The sequence below is a fragment of the Protopterus annectens genome, chromosome 13.part0 (assembly GCF_019279795.1).
Source record: "Protopterus annectens isolate FY-2018-M chromosome 13.part0, PAN1.0, whole genome shotgun sequence".
NCBI lineage: Eukaryota > Metazoa > Chordata > Ceratodontiformes > Protopteridae > Protopterus > Protopterus annectens.
Window position 1 is genome coordinate 270,908,628 of NC_056747.1, and position 24,750 is coordinate 270,933,377.

Genomic DNA, 24,750 nt, shown 5'->3' on the forward strand with positions numbered 1-24,750 from the left:
CAAAACTCCTTGACATCACCATTGATGAACAGCTCAAATTTGATCTCCACATTCAACAAAACATAAAGAAAACCCACCAAAAATTAGGTATGCTCTACAGGAATAATCAATTTCTTTCTAACTCCTCTAGGCATACCTTAGCCATCACCTACTTCCTCCCCTCTCTCCTTTATGGTGCCCCACTTCTAACTAATCTTTCTGCTTCCAACACCTCAAAACTTGAAGCTTGCTATAATAAGATCTCTAAATTTGCCACCAAATCCAAAACCTGTACTCACCACTGCCATGCCCTACAATCTCTAAACTGGTTAGAACTCCCTAACTACCTTGACTATCTCCAACTAACTACCACTCACAAATTAATATTTTATCCAGAAAAATGCCCTGCCTTATCTAACATCCTTCCCCCTTACATCCCTAACCGATCTCTGAGATCTGAATACCAAAACCTAATCTCCATTCACAAACCTAAGCATCCCGCTGGCCAGCTCCTACTCTCCTTCTCTCTTGGTAGAAAATGGAACTCCCTCCCACCTTCTCTTAGGACCATCCCTAACTCTGACTCTTTCAAGACCCATCTTTTCTTACACTTATCCTCCAAATGGAAATGTCCTTGCTTTCACCCAGTATAAATTCTAGAAACTTTCTCCACCTTGACCTCTATTCTCTAGCACCAATCTACTATATACTCTCTTAATTTCATTCTATGTTCCCCCTATATGGTTATAGCTGACTTTCAGTTGACTGTAAGTATGTAAATACTGTTCATATGTAACAAAAAAAAAAAAAAAAATTTTACTTTTTTTTCTTTGTAGACTCTGCATCTTGGACATTGTACTTTTATGATTGTATTTTATCTAATCCGTACTGTATTGCCTACTACTGCATCTCACATATTCTTAACTGTTTGTGACATTGTATTATCATCCATTACTGTATGTAACCTTGATTGCACTGTTTTTGGAGCTTTTCTCCCCGGGCCTCCACTGAAAATGGGTACTTCTTGGCCCAGTGGACTTCCCCGGTAATCAAACTGAAATAAATAAATAAAATAAATAAGTCTCCCACTCAGCAAAATTAGGGAATGTTTCATATATTCATATTCATTTTGCATTCAGGCTATTTCAAAATTATACATGTAGAAAAAATGTAAATGTTTAATTTCACACATCATTGTACAGATCAGTAGAAATCCACTCTTTTAAGAACAAAAACTTATCTTACTATATGCTTGACTCTCTCTTAGTGTATATTTAAATAATTTAATACAAATCTTGTCACACTGTTTTGCTCTTCACATTTCTTTGAGCAACAGCTGTTTACAGCTTCTGTCATCACAATTGAAATTCTGTAAGAAGTTTTTGAACAAAATGTACTTTAGAATTAAAGGATTTTCAGCATTTAATTTCTATCTATTGCTACAGACAGCACCATTACAACTATATCACTTGTCTATTTTATCTGCTTTCACCAGCTATAAGTGAATTTGTAATGCTCTGCTCATGGCATCATATTATCATTTTATAGCAACTGAAAGTGTCAGCACAAACAAAGGAACATAAATTATGTTGTTCAATGTCAAGCAGCCAGAACTGAAAATGGCCCAGGGACACTTTTATAGCAATTTTGAAATATTAAGGTACACAAAGATAGTAAGCATGTGATATTTACAGAACAGTCAAAGTTAAATATGTTTGAACAGATTTCCAATGATACCTTTAAGCAGAATGGGAAAAAAGACTGCTTTCATTGGAACAGAGTGCTCCAGCTATGGCATTCTCCCACAGTCAAGAATAGCACCAGGTATCAGAAAGTTAGCTATCAAGGAGACTGTTGAATAAGAACTGTTAGGTGGCACAGAGGTACAGTTGTTAGCATTTATGCCTCACACATCACTACTCTGATGGATGTTCAAAGCTGATAACAAGGAGCTCCATAGCTTCACAAATGTAAATGCAACCCCCCCCCCCAAAAAAAAAAGCAGTGTGAAGCTCACTGTTGCATATTAAAAGTTCTTCCAAGTTGAAAGGCCTGTTTCCTCACATGCCCTCAACTTATACGTACCAGCTCAAAGACTGCTGTACCTTGGAGAAGAGGGTTGCTGAGATACAGTGTTTTGCATTCTGTGTCTACTTTTACCTAATCATACATAAATGTTCAATATTGCAAGAAGCATATTTATTTTTCGCAAAGTTACAACAGAAACTGCTAGGTTTTCTGGTTTGCTTAATGGGATATGTACCTTCTGTGCACGTGAAGGGATGGTTGGACCTCTCAATTTATTATCGCAAGCGGTCTAGACAAATATTAAAATAATGGAAGGACAAAGGACCAAAAATAGGGACAGATTTTAAATATTGCTCTTATAGACATTGAATGTTGCTAGAATAAAAAGATTTGTGCTAGCATGCATTTTCTGAATGATATGAAGTCTGAAACTCAAGTGTATGTCATTATTTAGTGACTTATATCCTCAGCAATTTGCAAGAAAACCACAGATTTTATGAGGAAAGGGCCCAAAACATGAGGCAAAAACCTGGACATTATGCCAAAATCTGGACAGTTGAGAGGGATGGAGGGTTCACATACTCTCCTTTCTCATATGGGATCTTACCAAGGGCTCTGTCTTCCGCCCATATTTCAAAGACAGGCTGACAAGTTGAAATGGCAATCTTCCAGATTATCTGTGATTGCATTTGCATGGGCATGCACACACCTACACATCCTGTGCCTGACAGGAAACGCAACAACTTCTAAATGAGTCTGTATAGGATAATGCAACTAATGGAAAGTGAAAGAATGAATGAAAGCAATGTTCTCCTTACCAAAACAAGGAGGAAATGCAGATAGGCAGATGGCTTATGACAATGTAGCATGAATGCCACAATATGGTACCACAAAGTTGTTTAATTAGGTGTGTGTGTGTGTGTGTGTGTGTGTGTGTGTGTGTGTGTGTGTGTGTGTGTGTGTGTGTGTGTGTGTGTGTGTGTGTGTGTTTACACCTTTCTATGCTGTTTATCTGCTTATACTGACAAGCTAAAAACACTGACAGCATTGGGAATCTGTCCCAGAATATTCGATTCATGAGTGGGAATACTGTCAGTATATCCCAGCACATACTGGATAATTTACTTGAGGGGGATGAAGAAGACACGTCTATGTTGTATGCTTCCAACACGACAGAGGGGCTGTGGGAAAATACAGCAAGAATATTATTCCAAAGTAGTAGTGGCTAGTGTGGGAATAAAAGATTTTCAGTTACACTGTTGCAGTATATTAGTGAAAGAAAAACAATCAAAAAAGAAAAAAGAAAGACAGAAAGAATGTTGCTGACATGATAATACATAAGCAGGGTCAAGGGGTAAAAGAAACAATGTAAAACTCCCTTAATTCACCTTTGGGAAGAAACAAATGACTAGGGATTGGTGACTATGAAAGGTCTTGGGTACCCAACAGTAAAGTATTACTTCTCACTGCTGACACACCATACAGTATCATGAGCTTCATTGCCGACATTTCTGTGTCATAAAGAACACCTGCTCTGAGCAGTCATCAAGCAAGCCTATGGGAAGAGCAAAAAATGATAACTTTACTTTCACAAGCTTAACAATTTTTGATAAAATCCATTCTTCAGAAGCAAAATTCTCAGTGGTAGAGGGTGAATAAATTAATCAGTATGATATCCCAAAAGAGGCAAAAGTTAAGGGCAGTACAAGGCAAATCTGATTTTAGTATAAAGACTGTGGTCTGATTATGCTAAAATTCGAACAATCAAGCCTCTGGTTCACAGATCAGTTAGTTAACAGTGTAGTTACAAAAAAGGATGAAAAACATGTAATGCTTATGACCGTAATATTCCCTATGGGTCCAAAATGTATGCAGTGAAGAAGTTAGCAATAAAACCCAAGACAAAAAATATAAATTGAAGATCTATAGTACTTAAAATTCCAAAATAAAATCCATCCTACAGAAGAAAAATAGCATAAAGTAAGGTAAGAGCAATTCATAAGTGTATCTTTCAGTGACCGTGTTATCAAAGCTTGTAGAGTATGGGCATGTTCTACTTCAGCCAAGACAAAAATCACTTATAACACAGCAAAGGTGCAATTTACACTGACTTGCTCAAGCTATATTTGTTTTTCTACTTAAAACTGTCAGACTGAAGTGCTGTTTGATTGTGATGTTACTGTTTGTGCATATTGTGGCAATGTGTTTAAGTTTAAAACGCCCATGATAATACTACTCCAAGATTTAACAAGGTAACACACAAAGAGAGATATTTTTATCATGCTGTGAGAATGATCTCTCTTTCTCTGAAATATTGTGAACTCAGAGACAGAATATATAGGTATGGGTAGTATAGGGGGTTATACAGGGCTTGCCTCTTCTCACAACCATTTCTTTGGACTTTTTACATATTTCAGTGAATTTCTGTATTCCTCAAGTACATATGTTGCACTTGAACTAACCTGATTCTTGAAAAGGCATATAACTGTGTTTAGAACTTGTGCATTTTGAGGGAAGACAGCAGACCGCAAAGGTGTAGCAGCACAGTTCTAAATCTGCAAAATGACTAGCATTGTAATATAATTCCAGCATGCAATACCAGTGTCCATGGTTCAACAAACAGCACAGTTGAATTCGATACAAGGAAGGTCAAAATGTTATGTGTTCTATCCCAACACTGGGTACTTGGACTCCTGTTCTAGTACTGACATTGTACTGGAGCTTAAATGGCAGGGAAGTAGGGTTGCTAGACTTCTAAGGTCTGATAATTGTGATAAGATATTAAACCAGGGTTCCTCATGCCTGAGTTGGTGGAAGTTTGGGTGGCTGTTGAAGATCCTTTCTCATTTAAGAAAGGCATTAAGAGGCATATTTGATCTAAAAACATACAAAAAAGAAGGTTATAATAAGAACAATAAAATATCAGAAAATTAAGAAATGTCATGGGGATAAGATTATACCACAGCATTTATAACAATAATTGACAATTTCTGTACAATCAGCTTTATTTTCCCTGGCATGTTGTATAAAACTACTTTACATTTCCCTACCCAAATCTTCCACAAAGCATAAAATAATTTTTAATCTTGTACAAAACAATATTTCCCTTTCTCTTTATAAAGAACATGTCTTCTTAATCTATACCATAAAAATCATCCTTAATGTTGTAGTTTACTCTCAAGCAATTGCTTGGTTATCTATAGGGAAGCAGAATGTAAGAAAATACCACTGTTGTTGGTGGATCTTGATGCATAGAAAGCATTTCAGAGTAAGTTGGGAAATTATGACCAGGGCAATGGAAGCATTTGCATTCACAGATAAAATTAGAAAGTTGATTAGGATGGTATATGAGGGATAGGAGGCAAAAATTAAAGGTGGTGGTCTCCTCTCTATAATTTCTGCTTGAACAGAGGAACAAGGTAGGGGTGTCCTCTTTTCCCTTTATTGTTTGCATTATATTTAGAACCACAGACAAAGAAAATAAGGGACTCAGAAATTCAAGGATATAATTGGTATGGTAGTAAGGAAAAGCTAGCTCTATCTGTAGATATTATTTTATAACTGATAAAACCAGAAATGGACATTTCAGTATTGTGGAATATTTTGAGACAATTTCATATCTTTTCGGGATACAAAATTAATGAAGCTAAAACAATGGCAATAAGTGTAAATTATGTTCAAACTCACAAACAGATTCAGAAAAATCCATATTTATGGGGACATGATAATATTTATTTTATTTATTTATTTGACATTTGCTTACTGGAGAGGTCCAACTAGGCAGATGCCCGTTTTCAGCAGAGGCCCGGGGAGAAAAGCTCCAGCTTACAACTTAATAGAGTAAACATTATTTACAAACTACAGTAGTTGGAAGTTCATGACACATTAATATATATATATATATATATATATATATATATATATATATATATATATATATATATATATATAAGTGGTTAAAGATTACATACTGCTAGACAAATATTTACATAGAAATGACTAAAAATTATGTACTGGTAGGCAAACATTTAGAGTGGATATTACAGACTTGGTTATAGTTTTATATGTTTGCATAATTTAAGTAGATAACAGTAGTGGTATATCGGTATACAAAGAGCAAAAGTTATTGACTATATATTGCATGGTACAGATGGGAGGAAAGTAGGTGGAGGAAGTTGGGAGACGAGAAAACGATATAGTTTGAGTGTGTAAAGCAGTACTAAGTGAGTTGGGTTAGCAGTGTGAATGTTAGAATGGAGCAGGTAGGTATAAGGTAAAGGAAAAGTGAGATGTGTATAGAGAGTGTTAAGGTGAGGTAGCGATGAGGAATGAAAGGTATACTGGGGGAGAGGATAGGAATGAACAGGAGATGAAAGATAATAATAGGACACAGAGAGTGATTAAAGGTATATAAAATTATATGGAGGAGGATGTGAACGTATTGGTGCAAAGGCTATAGTACAGGAAGGATGGCAATCAGCCAGGCGAAGAGCATGAGCAAAGTCAGGAGTTTGTTAAGTGTGCTCTAAGAAGTTTTTTGAAGTATGAGGGGTTCACAGCAGTTAGAATGTGTTGTGGGATAGAGTTCCAAGTACTGGAAATGCAGCTGGAGTACAGAAAATCCCCAAAACTGTTATTAGATTTTGTAACTTAGAAATTTGTCAAGAGTATCTCAGCTGTCTTTTATTAGAGTAGGGTAAAGTAGATCATGGAGTGCTGGACACTTTTAGCTAGGTATGTTTTCTTCAGGTTGGTGAAGGTAGGAGAGGCATAAAAAAAGGTAGACAGTAGGTGGGTCTTAGCGACAGACAAGTGAGGTATGATTTAGCTCTATATAGTGAGCTTAGTTTTATGTGAACCTTTTTAATAATTACAGACAAATGTTTGTCAGTCTTCATGTTATTACTGATTGTGACACTGAGTAGCTTTATGTGTGGTACAGTATATATCTTGGTATTATTGGATGAATAAATTGTAAAGGGGATTAGGCAAGCAGTGGTTTTGTTATTTGAGAAGAAGATTAGTTTTGTTTTATTGAGATTAAGAATTGATAGTGAGCCAATATGAAGTACTTAGGAGTATGACTTAAAAATATTTCCAGTGTGGCAGCTAAGGATATGTTGGGATACACTTAAATGATCATACAAAAACTGAGACATTGGAAGCTCTGTTATATGGGTATGTATAGTAAGATACAAGCAGTTAAAATGCTTTTAGTCCCATTAGTGTTATACACAGGTCAGATATGTTTTTATCAACCAGAGGAGAAGTTGTGGAAAGCAATAAATAAAGAGCTTAAGGATTTTATCAGGGAGGGGAAGACAGCAAGAGTCAAGTGGCATAAGCCGATTCTTCCAATAAAACAAGACGGGTTGGGATTATCTGATTTGAAGGGGTATTTCAGAGCAACACAGTTAAGGCTATTATACGTAGCACAAGCAGAAGCCTATAATTCAAAGTGGAAAGTGATGATGATGAAAAAGAGGGGAAGCTCAAGAAACAAGGAGAGGCTGGGATTTTGGATTCAGATCTTTAAGGAAAATAATAATCATACAGAATATTATATTCACAAAGTAGCAGAAAGATTCTAAAAACTAAGCCAACACGGGAATGGAGAAAAGAGATTCTGCCGATACAGATGACTGCAATTAGGGATACAGAAAATAGGCAAGAGGGGGCTGAACTTTATTGGAGAAAACTGGCAAAGGAACCAAGGTATTAAGAGCAAATAACTAGACAGGGAAGACACCAAGAATTTATTTGGACTGCAAGTTAGAGATTGCCTTCTCTATCAAGGACTGATAGATTATAGGCAAAGAGAAAGAAATGGGGGGTCCTAAATTAAAGACCAGCACTGGTAGAGTATTTTTACTAGAATGTAGAATAGAAGCTGCTGTTAAAAAAGGAATAATTAATACAGCATATAAATATTGCACGATAACTATAGGAATCAATAAGAGGAGGTTAGAAAGGATTGGGAAGAGAGACTGGGTAAGCAATTCACAAAAAAACAACAGGGGATATATGTATGTCTCCCAAATATATAACAAAATCTAGAAGTTTTAGGATTTTTGCTTGGAAATATTTACATAGGTATTTTTATTCCCCAAGTAGACTTCAGAGAATATTTCTTCATGTGGACAGTAAATGTTGGAGGTGTGATGGGGAAGAAAGACATAATTGTGAACATATTTTCTGGGAGTGTAATGAGCTGGCAGACTTAAATATTCCCTGCAGACTACTCTGTCAGACACACTGGGTGAGCAAATTGGCGTATCTAGGGGAAAATATGTTTCTGAGCTATGCTACAGAATCAAAATTGTCTAGACATAGTACGGCCTCACTGAGTCTAATTATGGTGAGTGACAAGAAAACAATTACTAGAAAATGGAAACCAAAGTCTAATCCAGCTGTACTAGAAGTAGTGAAGATAGTAACAGTGATAAAACAACTGGAATTGAGATCTTTAAAAAATGGATTAGAGCCAATTACATTGAAAAAATGGGAATGTGGGAACAATACATACAGGGGAGGAATGAGGTTTAAAAGAAGGCAGGATTTAAATGAGCTATCTAAGGTCTGACTGACAATGATTGGGTAGATTATAAGTGATGTATAATGTTTGCTACTAAAATTACGTCAATGTGATTTGTGATGTATAATTCTTGCAACTAGCATTATGTTAATATGGTTTGTTTTCATTTATATAAATGTATTTGCCTGTGTCATAAGTGATAATTTAATGAAGACATTTTTTGTTTAAAAAAGTAACTGCCTACTTTTTATTTACACTTCAAAAATACAAGACTCCACAGTTCTTCATTTGTATAACTGAACACTAAGCAATTCCTTTCACTTTGGACTTATAAAACAAAGTTATGTACTCACTATAACGTTCCATGTGCGTTGTCCATCTCACGTTCATTCTTAGCAGGTTGAGTTCAGATCCGATCCTCAGATCCGACTTGGCCTTATACACCAGCTCGAGGTCTTTCACTAGCTCGTGGCTATCCCCTATCCCATCATGCACCAGGAGAGCTCCCCAGATTTTGTTTGCAGCTATATAAAGAAATTCTAAACTAAAGATAGCTTTAATATTTAATAGAGCAATCAAAAAGAGCAGAGAACACTAGTGGTCAATTGAATCAACTCAGACTTACAGGAGCAAAAGGCTAGGGGAAGGAGGGTGGGATGTAAGAATGAAGGCGAGATGGACAACACACATGGAATGTTATGGGTGAGTACATAACTTCTTTATGTGATGCTGTCCTATCTCATCTTCATTGTTAGGAGGTTGGGACAGCGTCCCCAGCACTATCTTTCTTGGGTAACTCAAGGGAGAATATTCTTCAGAAGTGTGGAACCAAAGGAGGCCCTGTTCCTGGAGGCCAAATCAACTTTGTAATGAGTGATAAAGGTATGTGGTCTTGCCCATGTTGCTGCAGCACAAATGGTATCAATGGGCAGTCTAGCCCTAAAGGTGGAAGAGGTTGCAATTGCCTTTGTAGAATAACCTTTTATTTTATGGGAAAGATCTTTGTTTTGAGATTTGTAAATGAAGGTTATACACTCTAACAGCCATTTTGAAAGTGTCACTTTAGAAACTGAAGCACCTTTCCTTGAATCTGAAAAGGATACAAAACGTTGGTCAGATTTTCTGAAGTCCTTTGCCCTATGCAAGTAGAAGTGTAATTGTCTATGTACATCTAATTGGTGCAGCATGTATTCTGCCTTATTCTCATAGCTAGGGAAAAACACTGGTAGCTCTATGGATTGGTTCAAATTAGAGTCTGAACATACATTGGGAAAAAAAGAAGGGTTTGTTCATAAGGATACTCTGGAAAATCATGTAGGGTAGTTTTATTGACAAGGCTTGCAGCTCTGACACCCTTCTAGCAGAAGCAATAGCTATCAAAAGAATAGTTTTAAGGAAAAATATTTGAGATTGCAGGATGATGCTGGCTCAAACGGGGGAAATACTAAATGGGATAAGCCAAAATTTAAGTCCCATGGTACTGGAGGGTCTCTAATAGGTGGTCTTAATAAAAAGGTACCTTTAAGAAAGGCTTTGCATAGTCTATGTGACATAATATTGAGGCCTGATTCACCTAAATGGAAATTGGATATCACCGCTAACGTAACTCGAATAGTAGCTGCGGCTGCCCCTTCACTGAATAGATTTGCCAAAAATTCTTGAATAGAAGCTACTGGGGCAGAAAAAGGATCAGTGCAATTTTCTGAAGTCCACAAAGAAAATCTTTTCCATTTGCTTGAATATATCTTTCTCGTTGAAGGCTTATGAGAATAAATAAGGATTTGTTTTACTGAGGAAGACAGGTTTGGTAGCCTGGCTATGGTTGGAATTGGAGCAGCCAAGCTATCAGTTTGAGAGAATGAAGAGAGGGACGCAGTGTTCTTGATGCATGAGTCAGAAGGTCCAGAACTGGGTCCAAAATCCAAGCCTTCTCCTGAAGATGAGGCCAAAGGAAGGAGAACCAGATTTGATGAGGCCAGTAAGGGGCGATAAGTATCAAGTCGTTTCTCAAGCAAATGGCTTTCTGAAGAACTTTGGGTGTCAATGGAAAGGGAGGGAAAGTGTAGAGGAGACCCGAGGGCCAGTCATGTACAAGTGCATCCCTTGGTGACTCCCCTCGAGGCGGGGGATAAGGGCAAAGTACTGCTGCATCTGACATTCATGGATGTGGCAAAAATATCACAGAAAGGCTGGCCCAATTTGCAGAAAATCTTTTCCGCTACTTCCAGTTTTAGAGACCACTCGTGAGGCATCAGAATTGCTCTGCTGAGTCGTCTGCTATCACGTTGTCTTTCCCCAGGATGTGCATTGTTATCAGAAACCATTGGGAAGTCACTCACTGCCATACTGTCAGGGCCTCCTGGCAAAGGGGGTAAGATCTGGTTCTTCCTTGTTTGTTTATGTACCATACCACGGACATGTTGTCTGACTGTATTGCAATAGTTCCCAGAAGAAGAAAGTCCTGGAATGCTTGCAACACTAGAAGCACCGCTCTCATCTCTAGGACATTGATGTACAAATGGGCATCAAGATCCTGCCAAGTGCCTTGGACTGTCTTTCCCAGATAATGCCCCCTCCACCCTATCTGAGAAGCATCCGTGGTCACTGTGTCTAAAGATTGGGAAAGTACAAAGGTCGACCTAGTGTCACTTGAGTGGAGTAAAGCCACCAATGAAGGACTTTTTTGCAATATTTCATTATCAACATCTTGTGGGATATAGGAAGTTCCTGCACTGACTACTGAGTGGACAGTAACCACTGTAGAATTTTCATGTGCAGACGTGCTAATGGGATCAAGATTATTGCTGCTGCCATGGTCCCCAAGACATTTATGACTTCCCTTGCTTGCACTCTTTTCTTGGAAAGAAGATATGAAGCTTGACATTTTAGAACTTGTACCTTTTCTGGAGGGAGTTTGTCCATCATCCTTGCTGTATTTAGTTCTGCTCCTACAAAAACAATATTCTGAGAGCTTAGCAAGGCAGATTTTTCATAATTTATTGTGATCCCTAATTCAGAGCAGAGATGCAAGGTGTAGACTCTTGCTTTTGTTAGTAGATGCTTGGTGGTGGCAGTTAGGAGCCTGTCATCTAGGTATTGAAAGATTTGGTATCCTAGGCGTCTCAAGTGAGCCACAACTACTGCAATACATTTGGTGAACACTCTGAAGGCTGTAGTGAGGCCAAATGGCAGAGCCTGAAACTGGTAATGGCTGGCTCCCAAACAAAAGCGCAGGTGTCTCCAGGATCGTCTGCCCATTTTTATGTGGTAGTACGCATCCTGGAGGTCTATCGAGCACATCCAATGGTCTTGTCCCAGGAACGGGAGTACTGAATGCAGTGCTACCATCTGGAACTTGGACTTTTTTACAGATTTGTTTAGGCTGCTGAAATCCAAAATTGGTCTCTAGTCCCCTGTTTTATCTGGCACTAAAAAGGACCTTGAGTAAGTTCTGGATCCTCTTTGGTCTGCGGTGACTGTTTGCATAACTCTTTTGTCTAGCAACTTTTGAATTTTTAGAGTTGCCTGTTCCCTCTGATTGGGTGGTATGTCCAGGATCTTTTTTATATTTGGGAGAGGAAGGGAAACGTGTATGAAATAACCTCTGGATATGATGCTTTGCACCCACTTGTCTTTTGTTATATTCAGCCAGGCTATTGGGTACAAAGATAAGTGGCCCCCGACTCCCTCCAGAGATGGACAGGTGGGTCTCCTTTCAGGAGCACTGAAAGGCCTTACCAAACAAGGATTCCCAGTCACCCTGATTCTGCAGACCCCCTCTGCCATGTGGTCATCATCTTCCATTACCAGTTCCCCCTCAGCTCCTGGGGGAAGAATCACCGTGTGTGCCCTGGAAAGCTCTCTGGGATTTTTGAAACCACATTGTCCCATTACCTTTCTGGCCTTTGGGGTAAGGTCTGGTAGGTAGGGAAAACAGACTCCTATGGCAGAGAGAGTCCTTCCTTCCTGTTCACACCTGGTTAATATGTCCTTGACTTTAGGCCTGAAGAAGTACAAGCCAGCAAATGGTGCATTCACAAAGGTAGATATAAAGAGTTCCATAAAGTCACACAAGTGCATCCAGGAATGTCTCCTTAAGGAAATTCCTGAACCCACTGCCCTGCTTGTTCCATCCGCTGCATAAGAAATCAGCCTCATGGAGGAGTTGACCTCAGAATTTAAGGTAGAGAGCTGAGAAGAAATTTTTCTGCCACCTCTTCAGCTACTAAACCCTCGAGAGTATCTCCTAGCTCTTTCAGGAGATCTCTCTGTAACTTTGTGAAGCAAGTCAGGTAATTTAGAGATCTAAGAGCAAAGGTCACTGAAGAAAAAATATGCTTTCCATATCTGTCCATCATGCAAGACTCCTTGTTCGGTGGATGAACAGAAGAAGACTCCTTTGGTTATGAAATTCTAGTCCGATGGGGAGGTAATGAATTTATTTGGTTTCTGAGGAACTGGTTCCACAGAATCTGGAGACTCCCACTCCTTTTGAAAAACTAACTCCATAAGTTCGTCGAAAGGTGGAGACACCCACGTGGAGGAAGGGTGAGATCCAAAAGCCTTCAGGTACACAGACTCCTCTGCTGAAGGGTGGACTTCCAGCCACCTCTCTGTTTAAGCATTTCCAAGATGTCTCCAAAGGAGACATCGTCAGGAGGCGACCATGGGACTCTTATGCATCACCGAGGTCTATATTGAAGGTGATGGACTCCTCTGGAGAGTCTAAATGCTTCCTCTTCCATAATCTCTTCTGAGGGATGTCTTCAAATGGGTAGTCTGGAGAGGTTTCGGGAAGAGAGGGAGGGTGTTCTGTGGGGCATCCTGAGGCTTAGGATCTCCACATTCCTGTGGATGCAAGGGTAGAGAGACAGACACCGGTGTCTTTGGGGGGGAAAATGTCCAGACCTGAGAGTGGAGCTGCCTGTGGTGACAGCACTCCCCTCATCACCTTGAAGGCCGCCCCCCCACGCCCCTGATCTGAGGAAGCCTCCAGTTCTAAGGAACCAGATGGAATCCCTGGAACCAAGGGAGAAGGCTCCAAGGCCAATGTAGGAGCTGAGCTCACCTGAGCTGATGCCCCCAAGAGGAAATTCGGATCTGACAACTGTCTGATCTGACTCCCCTCCCTAGATACAACCAGAGAAAGTGGGCCCCTAGACTCCTTGAGTTCTGATGGAACTGAGTATGTCAGAGCAATATTCAGATCCAACGATCCTGTGATAGGTCTCGGTTCCAACAAGATCAGCTCCGGACATTCTGGCTCCAAGATCAGAGGTCGGCTTGGAGAAGGAATTGGTACAGAAGGGGAAGGTTTGGTCAGAGCTGAAGCCCTCAGGGTTGGATCTGATAACTGTTTGGTGAGCACCGGTATACTCAAGAGTGTCTGCACCACCCGATCCACATCATCATCAGACAGGCTCCTGAAAGATCGAGTCGAGGGGTCAGGAGATTTAGTAGGCTGAAGTAAAGGTGACCTCAGAGTTGGAGATACCAGTTCCAATTCAGGGGACCAGCTTCATAACTTAAATTCCACTGGTGCCAAGACTGATGGGGCTGAAATGGAAGGCCTCTTGGAACCGACAGCCAGTTCTGGAGAGGATATCTTAGACACTTTTTTGGATGGCTCCAAAGGAGAGCTAGAAAATGAAGACCTTTCTGAACACCAGTCAGACTTTGGAGAAGGTGACTGACCAGATTTTGAAGGATCCTGTCCTTCCTGAATCTCTTTGCAAATGGGGTTTTCAAAAGGCCTCTTAAAATCAGCTTATTCTTATGCTCTAATAAAGCCCTGTAACTGAAGGAATGGCAAATCACACAGGACTCTTGGAGGTGAACAGCTCCTAAACAATATACACATACTGTATGCCTGTCTGTAAGGGACATTTTCTATCCGCACGTTTCACACTTTCTAAACCCAGAGGGTTTGGGGTTCTTAGAATCCTTGGTAGAAATTATTGTGTTGATCAGTCAAGACAAGGTAAAATAGCTAACGATTCAACTGTAGATATATGCAAAAGGAAGACAACAGCAACACTAGAAACAACTAATAAGAACAAACTATATTTAACTCTAATAGAAGGGAGAGGATGGCATAGCCCTCGAACTTAAATGGGCTATGCCCTGTGGAAAGAGAAAAGGGGAGGGAAGACTCTCTAACTTAAACGGGTCTATGTAGTTCTCTAATTCAAATGAACTACTTGTAAGAATCAGAAACAAAAAAGAAAAAACCCTCTAACTAAAATGGGCTGATTAAACTGAATTTCAAACAGAATAGGGGAAGTAGGCCTTGTGGAAAAACTGCGGCCAACAACAGTTAAATACAAAGGTAGCGAAAGGACTTAGCAGCAAAACCAAGCAATTACTGATTGAAAAAACACACTATTAAAGATACAGTAGAAAAAACACTATTTTTACAAGAAAAATATTTGAAGAAATTGTACTTAGCCAGAGCCAGTGAGAACAGCACCCGATCTATTTTAGCTGCAAACAAGATCTGGGGAGCTCTCCTAGTGCATGATGGCATAGGGGATAGCCACGAGCTAGTGAAAGACCTCAAACTAGTGTATAAGGCCGAGTCAGATCTGAGGATCGGATCCAAACCCAAACTGCTAAGAATGAAGGCAAGATAGGACAACATCACATCTGAACTTTGATTTCTTTTTTCTAGTAACTGCTTTTTTCACTGAATACCATTAAACTTAGCAATGCCTTACTATGTACTGGCAATTGAGATCCTATGTCCCAGCTCAAAAGAATTGTTTCCTAAGTTGCAGCCATTTCATCCCCCAATATCTCTGGCAGAGTACTCTGCAATGAATTTTTAAAATCTGCCAACATGTTATGCTCCCCAAAAAACATGATCCAAGTTACCTTTCTCTTTTCCATCACACCTCCAGCATTTGCCATCTTCCTGAGGAAAAATACTCTGCAGTCTGCTTGAGGTAATCCTAAACATTCTGGACTTTGTCAAACATTTGAATGCAAATATAGATATCCTTCCATTATTCCTTTGTACCTTGCTATTCCAGTCTCTCTTCTCAATTGTTTATAACTTCCTCTGATTGCTTCTTGCAGTTATCATGAAATATTTCATATGCTCTACTACTGATCTTCTTTTTTAGCATCAGCTACTGTTCTAGACTCAACTAAAAACATTACCACAACTAGTCTTTCATTTGGCGCCGCCCTATCCCTTTTTCTTTACCTATACTATGATATAAATTCCTGGTAAGGAAGGCAGTCTCTGTCCTAAAGTCCAAACTTCTGCTTGACATCATCCAATTCTATTACCCTTTCCCTCTCAAGTTATTTGCTCCAAACCCCATGGTTCCTTTGCAAAATTTCTCCAATAAATCCTAGCCGACTCTGGCCTATTTTCTATATTCCTACTTGCAGTCACCTTGCAGTCACCCTTGTTGATACAATCTCCTTTCTCCATTCCCATTTAACTTAGGTCTTAGAAAACCTTCTGCAACTTTATGAATTTAATATTCCATACGGATGTTATTTTCCTTAAGGATCTTTGTGCAAAATCTTACTCTTACCTTATTTCTCAAACTTTTCCTGTTTCATCATCATCCCTTTGCACTTCAATTTATAACCTTCTGCTTGCATTATGTAAGCAATCCTTAACTGTGTAGCTCTAAGGTATTCATTAAAATCAGGCAATCCTAAACCCCTTCATTCTATGGGGAAGATCAAGTTATCTTATTTAACTCATGCCTCTTCCCCTCCCAAATAAATTCCTTCAAATTTTTATTAATTATTATCCATACATTCTGCAGTTGATAAAATGACTAAAATATTTTCACTGATTCTGTCTTACCATCATTATCCATAGTCAAGAGCTTCCAGTTTCTCAGTTTTTGTATTATCTCTTCCCACATATCCTTAGTTGCCAAAACATAATCCTTTTTTAGAATCCTTTTTAATCCATACACCTAAATACTTCATCTTATTATATTTCTAGTTAGTGTGTGGGTAGACAGTTTACTGTTCTAACATTTGTTTTATCTTCATTAATTTTATTTCCTGAAAAGACTTGAAACCATCTTAAAATATTTCACAACAGTAAAATGATCATTGTCAGGATTTATAAAGTACAAAATAATATCAACTGCAAATAAAGATAACTTTCCTTGATTGCCATGCCAGTTATATCCTTGCATTTTTGAGTCCTTTATTTTCTGTGCCACTGACTCTAAATATAAAGCAAATCACAAAGGGGAAAAAAGACACCCCCTACCTAGTTCTTCTTTTCAAACACAACTTGTCAGGGAGGAATTGTCTAGTGACCTTTGATTCATCATATTTCCCCCTAATTAACCCCATCATTTTACCAGAGAATGAATATGCTCCTATTGCCATACTCATAAAATTCCATCTGAATCTATTGGTTGCTTTCACTGAATCAAGACCTACCAATGATAGTTGGATTTTCTTATATTTTGTTTCTCTCAGATCATCTTTGTTCTATTAATGCTGTCAAATGTTTGCCTCCCATCCATAAAACCACTTTAATCCACATCTATCAATTTTTTTTCATCATCCATGTCATTCTTTTAGCAAGTATAGATGTAAACATTTTATAATCATGGTTTAAAATCAAAATGGGTCTATATGAAGCTGGTCTGAATGGTCTTTACCATCTTTAGGTAACAGTCACCACAGCTTTCTTCTAAGATGTTGGTACTTCTCTCTCTCTCTCTCTCTCTCTCTCTCTCTTAAAATGCAGTTAAACAAAACCATCCAGATCTTTACTGCTCCCCTCCTAATTTTGAAATCTCCACAGGAATACTGATTGTTGCTGGAGACTTCTCTTCTTATTGGTTATACATCTGTGTCTTTATTTCATCTCTTCTTATATTTTCTAATAATTATTGACGCTCATCTTTCTCTAACCTCAGCATAATTAAATCTTCCATAAACATTTCCTTCTCTGATTTTTCTAGGTTTCAAACATTCCTCTGCTTTATACAAATTTTCATAAATTTCCAAACTATTTGTAAAATCTCCATAGGATCTGTGATTATTTATTTATTTTGTCATACATTCTTTATGTTTGGCAACAGTCCATTCTACTTTCCATTGCCTACTTTGTTGTGTTAAAAGTGTTTGTGCTCTGGAGTGGCTATCAACAATAATTGTTTAATAGCAACCTTTCTAACTCATGCACAGTATCCAAATACTACCTTATTTTCACTTTCACACTATGCAGGTTGGTCCTCTTTTTTTCTTCTGTCAGATTTCCCTTTTTCTGCAACACTTCAACCTTTTGTCAGACCCCTAAATAATCCCTATTACTTCTTTCCCATATCTCTTTTTTCTTTTATTTCTACCCTATTTTTAAACCCTATTTTCACTTTATCCCTCTCACTAGCTATCCTTTCTGAAGATATTTTGACTAGATACAGTGATTTATGGATATGGAGCATCACTAGTAGGGCAGGGTCCGAGATTGACTTGTAGGCGAGACACAGATGACAGATTGAGCAGTAAATTACATTTAATTAGATGTAACATCTTCTGAAATGCCATTCATTAAGTAGACAATAGTTTCTTTTTCTCATTATTTTCATCTGGTTATCTTCCTATGCAATTCATTGTCTTCCACATTTTATACTAAAAACATGCAGCGCATCTGTTGAGAATTGCATATTTTCAATGCGGCACCTTCTCAAATAGTTGCATTTCTGTATACTAACCCATAACCCCAAGTTACTTCTCCTCGTTTACATACATACCGTATTTATATTATTCCTTTCCTAGGCCAAAAGCACCATATCCCCAGCATATGACTAAAAACTAGAAACAGAGCCTGGGCCAGCTGGAGAGCAACCAAAGCCCCACTTGACCATCGAAAATATCGACAACTCAGGAATGACACAAAAAAACTATCTTACTGGATAAAAAAAACTTCTACCAAAATCTCCTATGAAAACACATAACACCACAGGGTTGGGAGGGTGGCCTAATGGTTAAGGTGTTTGCCTTACAAACACAAGGTGCAGGGTTTGAGTCTCACAAGGGATAATTGGCTAAGTGTAAAATGGCTCGCAAGGGCAGTTAGCATAGTACTAATCTATGAACCTAATCTATGAACAACCCCCAAAAGTTCTGGGCAGGCTTAAATCAGCTACTTCATCCAGGTGATTCTACCACCCCAACCCCAGCTAACCTTACCCATAGCTCTCCAGAGGCCATAGCCAGTGCTTACAATAATTTTTTCACTGAAACAATCCAATCCTTAGCAAATCAACTAACATCCACAAACTTAAATCACACATCTAATCTATCCACTAATCACCCCATATTTAGCTTCCAACCGATATCCACTAGTTACATCAAAACTCTTCTAAAAAAACTAAAACCTACGACCCTTCTGACCTCCTACCTGCAGAGTACCTACAGATAGCTGCAAATACCATTGCATATCCAATATCTATCCTTATTAACAGAACCTTATCTGAAAATGCTATCCTCACCCTCTGCAAAATAGCCCACGTCATCCCACTCCACAAAGACGGTAGCTCCACAGACATATCCAACTATAGACCCATTGCCATTCTTTCCCTACTAGCCAAAATAATGGAGAAATGTGTATAGAAACAACCCATGCAATACTTATACAGAATAAATTACTATCCAGCTCCCAGTATGGCTTCAGTCCATACCACAGCACCACCTCAGCCCTCCTATCCTTTACTAATGCCATAAACCAAAACAGAAGCAACAGCAGGCTAACCTCTGCCCTCTTCCTTGACCTAGCAAAAGCCTTTGACATGGTCAACCATGAACTTCTCATACTCTCTTTAAAATCTATCTCTCACAATAACCACACTATCCAGTGCCTCAAGGTTCCATACCTGGCCCGCTACTCTTTTCCATTTTTATCAACAACCTTCACACTGCTATCCCTAAAGCTACCTGTATTCAATATGCAGATCATTCCACTCTGATCTGCTCTGCCACCTCACCATCCGAACTGCAAATATTAACCCAAAATACATTTAACACCATTGAGAACTGGCTCTCCAACCAACGCCTACTACTGAACCCCAATAAAACTAAACTTCTACTCTTCAACCCTACTAGTAGATCTGCCAAACTGTCATGGTCTGTCACATCTAACAATGGTGCCACTATCTCCCCAGACCAACATACTAAACGTCTGGGGGTTATCATAGACAATAATCTCAAATTTGACCTACAGGTCAACAAAACCATACAGACCCTCAATAAGAAGCTTGGATGACTGTATAGAAACAAGACATTTTTAACCCCACTGGCTAGGACTACAAATGTCCAATCACACCTACTGTCTACTCTCTTATATGCCTCGCCTGTACTCTCAAACCTCAACAAAACCGAAGTAAGCTATCCCATAGCTACAACCATATTGCCAGATTCACCATTGGCTCCACCTATAGAACCCACCACTGCCAGAACCTGAAACAACTAGAGTGGCTAGAACTGACCAACTTAATACAATTCAATCAACTCTTAATAGCGCACAAAGTTCTGTACCACCCTGAGGAAACCCCCGACCTAAAAAATCTTATTAAGCTATATAGCAACCTGAGATCCCTACGGTCAGCCGATAAATTACTGGTCCAAACCCACAAAGCAAATAACTCAGCTGGTGAATCCCTGTTCGCCAACTTTGTTGGAAAAAACTGGAATTTACTGCCAAACAACATAACTCTAAAATCCTCCAAAAGTCTCTTAAAAAAACCCTCAAACAGCATCTCAAAGTGAAAAGGCTATGCCCATGTACCAACCCTAACTAGCTATAAACTGTAAGCATAAACAGTAATTATAATTACATGTAATGACGCCACCAAGCTCTGTAGCCAATCTAACTTGTAAATGTGTCTGTCCATGAGAATTGCAAAGTCCCTATTAAGGAACTCTACATAACCAACATACATAATCTTTTTTTTTTTTTTTTATATATTCTAGTTTTTTGTAATTTCTTATGTTATCAGTGCATGTTTTTGTCTATGTGGTGCTTTTCTCCCTGGGCATCCGCTGAAAATGGACATGTATCCAGTCAGACTATTCTGGTAAACAAATGTAAAATAAATAAAAAAATAAATGACAAAATGCAAGGGAACTCAAATTACAGTCTATTTTGCAGTTTTCAAGCTCTGTCTGTTTCATTAATATTCTTGATGCCTGCATTAATACAAAGTCCAAACAACAAGTTCAGGACACAACCCTGTTTCATATACTTTGTTCAAGTGGACTCAATCCTGCAATTGACCATTCAGCATGGGTTTCATCCATAAGTTACTGTGGACCTCAGAATTCAGTTCATAAACCTTCAACCAAAACCACATTTATCAAGTACAGAAAATTAATCTTGTTCCATACTATAAAAGGATGTGGTCACAACCACAGTCTGCATATAGTCTAGTAAGTCTGTTCACAAACTACAATAACATTAATTATTTAATCCACTAAAGAATAATCTTGTTATCCTTGCCAGGGTTTATACTTCTCACCTTTCCTTCTGCCCTTTTACCAACAAATCTTTTCATCCTAATTTGCAATAATTTGTATACGCTCTTATAATCACTGTTTAATAAAGAAATAGCTTCCATTTATTAATGTCTTTTTACCTCTTTTTCTTCTTCACAAATGCTATAAATCCTCCATACAATTGTAGACTAACAAAGTTTCCATGATACCATTAATTTAAAATTGCTATAAATACTTGTAACTGCTATCTTTTTAACCATTTATAAAACTGGAAAGTCAAACACTCTTCACTTGGATATCTATGGATGGATTTACTCTGAATAATCTTGTGCTGATTCCAAAAGACATGCTGTCACTTGCAAATGGCCAAACCCCACATCTGAGTGGGGGGGGGGCCTATATATCTATATATAACATGGCCTCTACTGATTACTACATCAACGGCAACCCCCTAAGTGCACAAGCTGTGGTGAGAGACCTGGGTACTCTGGTTGATAATCTCACAATCGACCATCATGTAGCGGTAGTGGTCAGAAAAGCCTTTTACTTGGTTCATCTCATAAGTAAAGGGGTTGCATCCAGAAAAAAGGAGGTTATTATCTCTCTATACTCCTCCCTAATTAGACCAATAATTGAGTATAACGCACCGTTTGGTATGTACCTCTCCAAATATCTGCACCAACTGAAAAGGCCACAAAAATATCTCAAAAATCAAATTCATGGCCTCCAACACCAGTCCTATGCGGACAGGCTCAAATCATTATCACTCTACTCGGTATCGTATAGATTTCTCAGAGGTGATCTGCTACTGTATAATAATTGCTACAAATCGCAAAGAATTATGTCTAAGAGGCCTGAATGTTGTTACTGTACAATAAATACTAGAAATCACTACACAGTGATAACTGGGCACTGATTGTTATTACTGTGTAACAATTACTAGAAATTACAGACCCTGCTATATAGAAAAACTGATTATTGTTACTTTATAATAATTACTACAAATTACTGGCAATAGTGTCTAAGGGCCATGAACTTAATGTAAATCACATACACTGGTGACTGGAGGCCCTGCCCATTGTTAATGCATACAGATTATTACAAGGTACATACACTGTTGTCTGGGGAAAGGGGGGAGGCTCTGATTACTGCTACTACATAAGAATTACTATAAACCACAGATACTGGTACCCAGTGACCCCTCCCCAACCAACTCTCATACTCAGATAGTACATACTGGTAATAGTTCCCTGCTGTCAAGATCAATAATAACTACAAGAAAATCCTAGCCAAGCTAGAATTTTCATTGTGTGAAACCTTAAAACTACTGTAATAGAGGCCCATTGGATATATGCAAATGACCTCTTAAGGACATCCAGTTTTTCAGATATATGGCTCCTGAATGTGCATGACTTTTAATTTATTTTTTTTTAGTCTTTAGGGATACATTCAAGTCAATAAAACCAAACCCCACTAGCTGTGGACATGCATGTTTTGACCTTCTTATGACCTCGTCAGCACAACATATGTGGACTGTTTGGTTATACTTTAGAAAAACAGGGTCTTTAAACCATGCTGATGTCTATAACCATTAATGTGTCTGCAAAACATCCCAACTAATATCCAAACCAAAGAGTAAAAAGGTCACACAGACAAACCAGTTAGTAAAAACTACAAGTAAAACCTAGCCAAGGTAGAGTTTTCATGGTGTGATCAAGACCACTCAAAATATGGACACAGTAAATTTGCCTGAACAGTGTTTACTGACAAGAAAAAGGCCTTTAGCTCTGTTTAGCAACCCTAACTCCTATAATAACTGAACTGTTGCTTATTATCCTGCTAACAAGTGGGTTGGATTGACTGCTGTCTAAGAAAGTGCACTTTCAAGGTTTAGATAGTGGAATTTTTCTCCTTCACAAATGATCAAATGGTAGGAGTTCCTCAAGGGCCTATTTTAAGGCCATTACCTTTCCCAGTCTTCATTAATACTATTAGCTTTAGCAGAACTGAGATGCTTGCTCCTTTTTACATCAGTGATTTGACTTCTTTGAGTTCTTAGAATCAGATATGCCTCCTACTCCTTAAATGTCATAAAAGCCAAAGCCATGCTATTTGGTATATCAAAATGCTGTTCTGGAGTACCAGATACTTGGTCTATCACATCTACACCCAGTGGTCACCTCATCTCAGTCCATTAGTACAAATCAGCTTGGGTTCTGGCTTGTCCAGCAACATATTTTTTTCCACATGTAAAAGGTATCCTAATAGCCTGCTATAAAACAACTAATCAATTAAATCCACAGATGAAATCTATTAGGGCAAATAGAACGATTATTCCTATCTAGGAGTATTACTATACACTACCTTTTGTAGGATCAATTATTAACTGTAGCAAATTGTGCATTTTTTAAACAAGACCAACAGAGTTATTGTCCAGTCACTGCCTTCTGATCATCACAGTATCACTCTCATTGAAGCTAAGGTATTATTCACTTCAGAGGAAAGTAGCACTGCCACATGCTCACTAACTTACAAACTTCTTTTCTTAAACCATCCAGTCATTATATTCTTATTCACCTCTTCTTCCATTCTTGAATGCATCACCAATTTGTATTCCTTCTGGAGTCCTAAAACATGAAATGAACTACCACTGGCTATCAGAATTTTGACAACGTTTTATCAGTATGCGTGTAACTTGAGTGGTTGCTGAGATATTGTAAGCTGTTTACAAAATATTGCAAACTTAATAATTATTGTGCTTACTGTAATTTATAAAATCCAGTTTAAGACCTAGAACCTAAAGAATACTTTTTTGTTGTTGTTGTGTCTTTCGGCTTTTCCCGGTTAGGGGTCGCCACAGTGGAACTCCGGTCCGTTAATGATTGGCAGTAGATTTTTATGTGCCGAGTTGCCGGCCCTGACGCACAACCTTCAACGAAGGTATGCCCATTCACGCATGTCTCCACACAGAAGACGCTGTAGCTGAGAATCGAACAGGACAACGTCTTACTGTGAGGCGACAATGCTACCGCAGCACCACCACCGCAGTCAGAACCTAAAGAATACTACCATGCAAAAATAGTTTGTGCTGAAGAGTTTGGCACTGATATTTAAGTAACCCCTATGTTTCCAGAGATATGAACAACTGTTTGAAATCTGAGGACATTACAGTTGAGTGACACCTCTGGATATTTCTGTAATTACACCCTACTGTCACCTCTAGGTGTCAAATATTGCTTGTTCATATTTGCATTTATCCAAAAAATACTATATACAAGATATTAGGAGATTTCATCTTAAAGCTTACATGATGACAAACACAACTGTATTGATATTTCACCTCTGTCTAGTGCAGGTAAGAAATATCAGTTGCTGATCATTAAATAATTACATTGCCATAAATTTCATGTTTTTCTAAATATTCTGGCAACTAAGTAGCACAGACAGAACTGATTAAACTCATATGAAAGCTCTTAGCTGGAAGAAGAAAATGCTGCTGACAGTATGTGTGTAATTTTAGTGGTCGTTGAGATACTGTAAGTCATTTACAAACTTAATTACTGTATTTACTGTAGCTTATAAAATCCAGGTTAAGATCTAACACCCAAAGAATACTATCACTATAAATATAGTTTGTTCTGAGGAGTTTGCCATTTACACTTCTTTAGTAATGCTTACAGTTACAGAGATATGAATAATTATTTGAAATTTGAGGACATAAT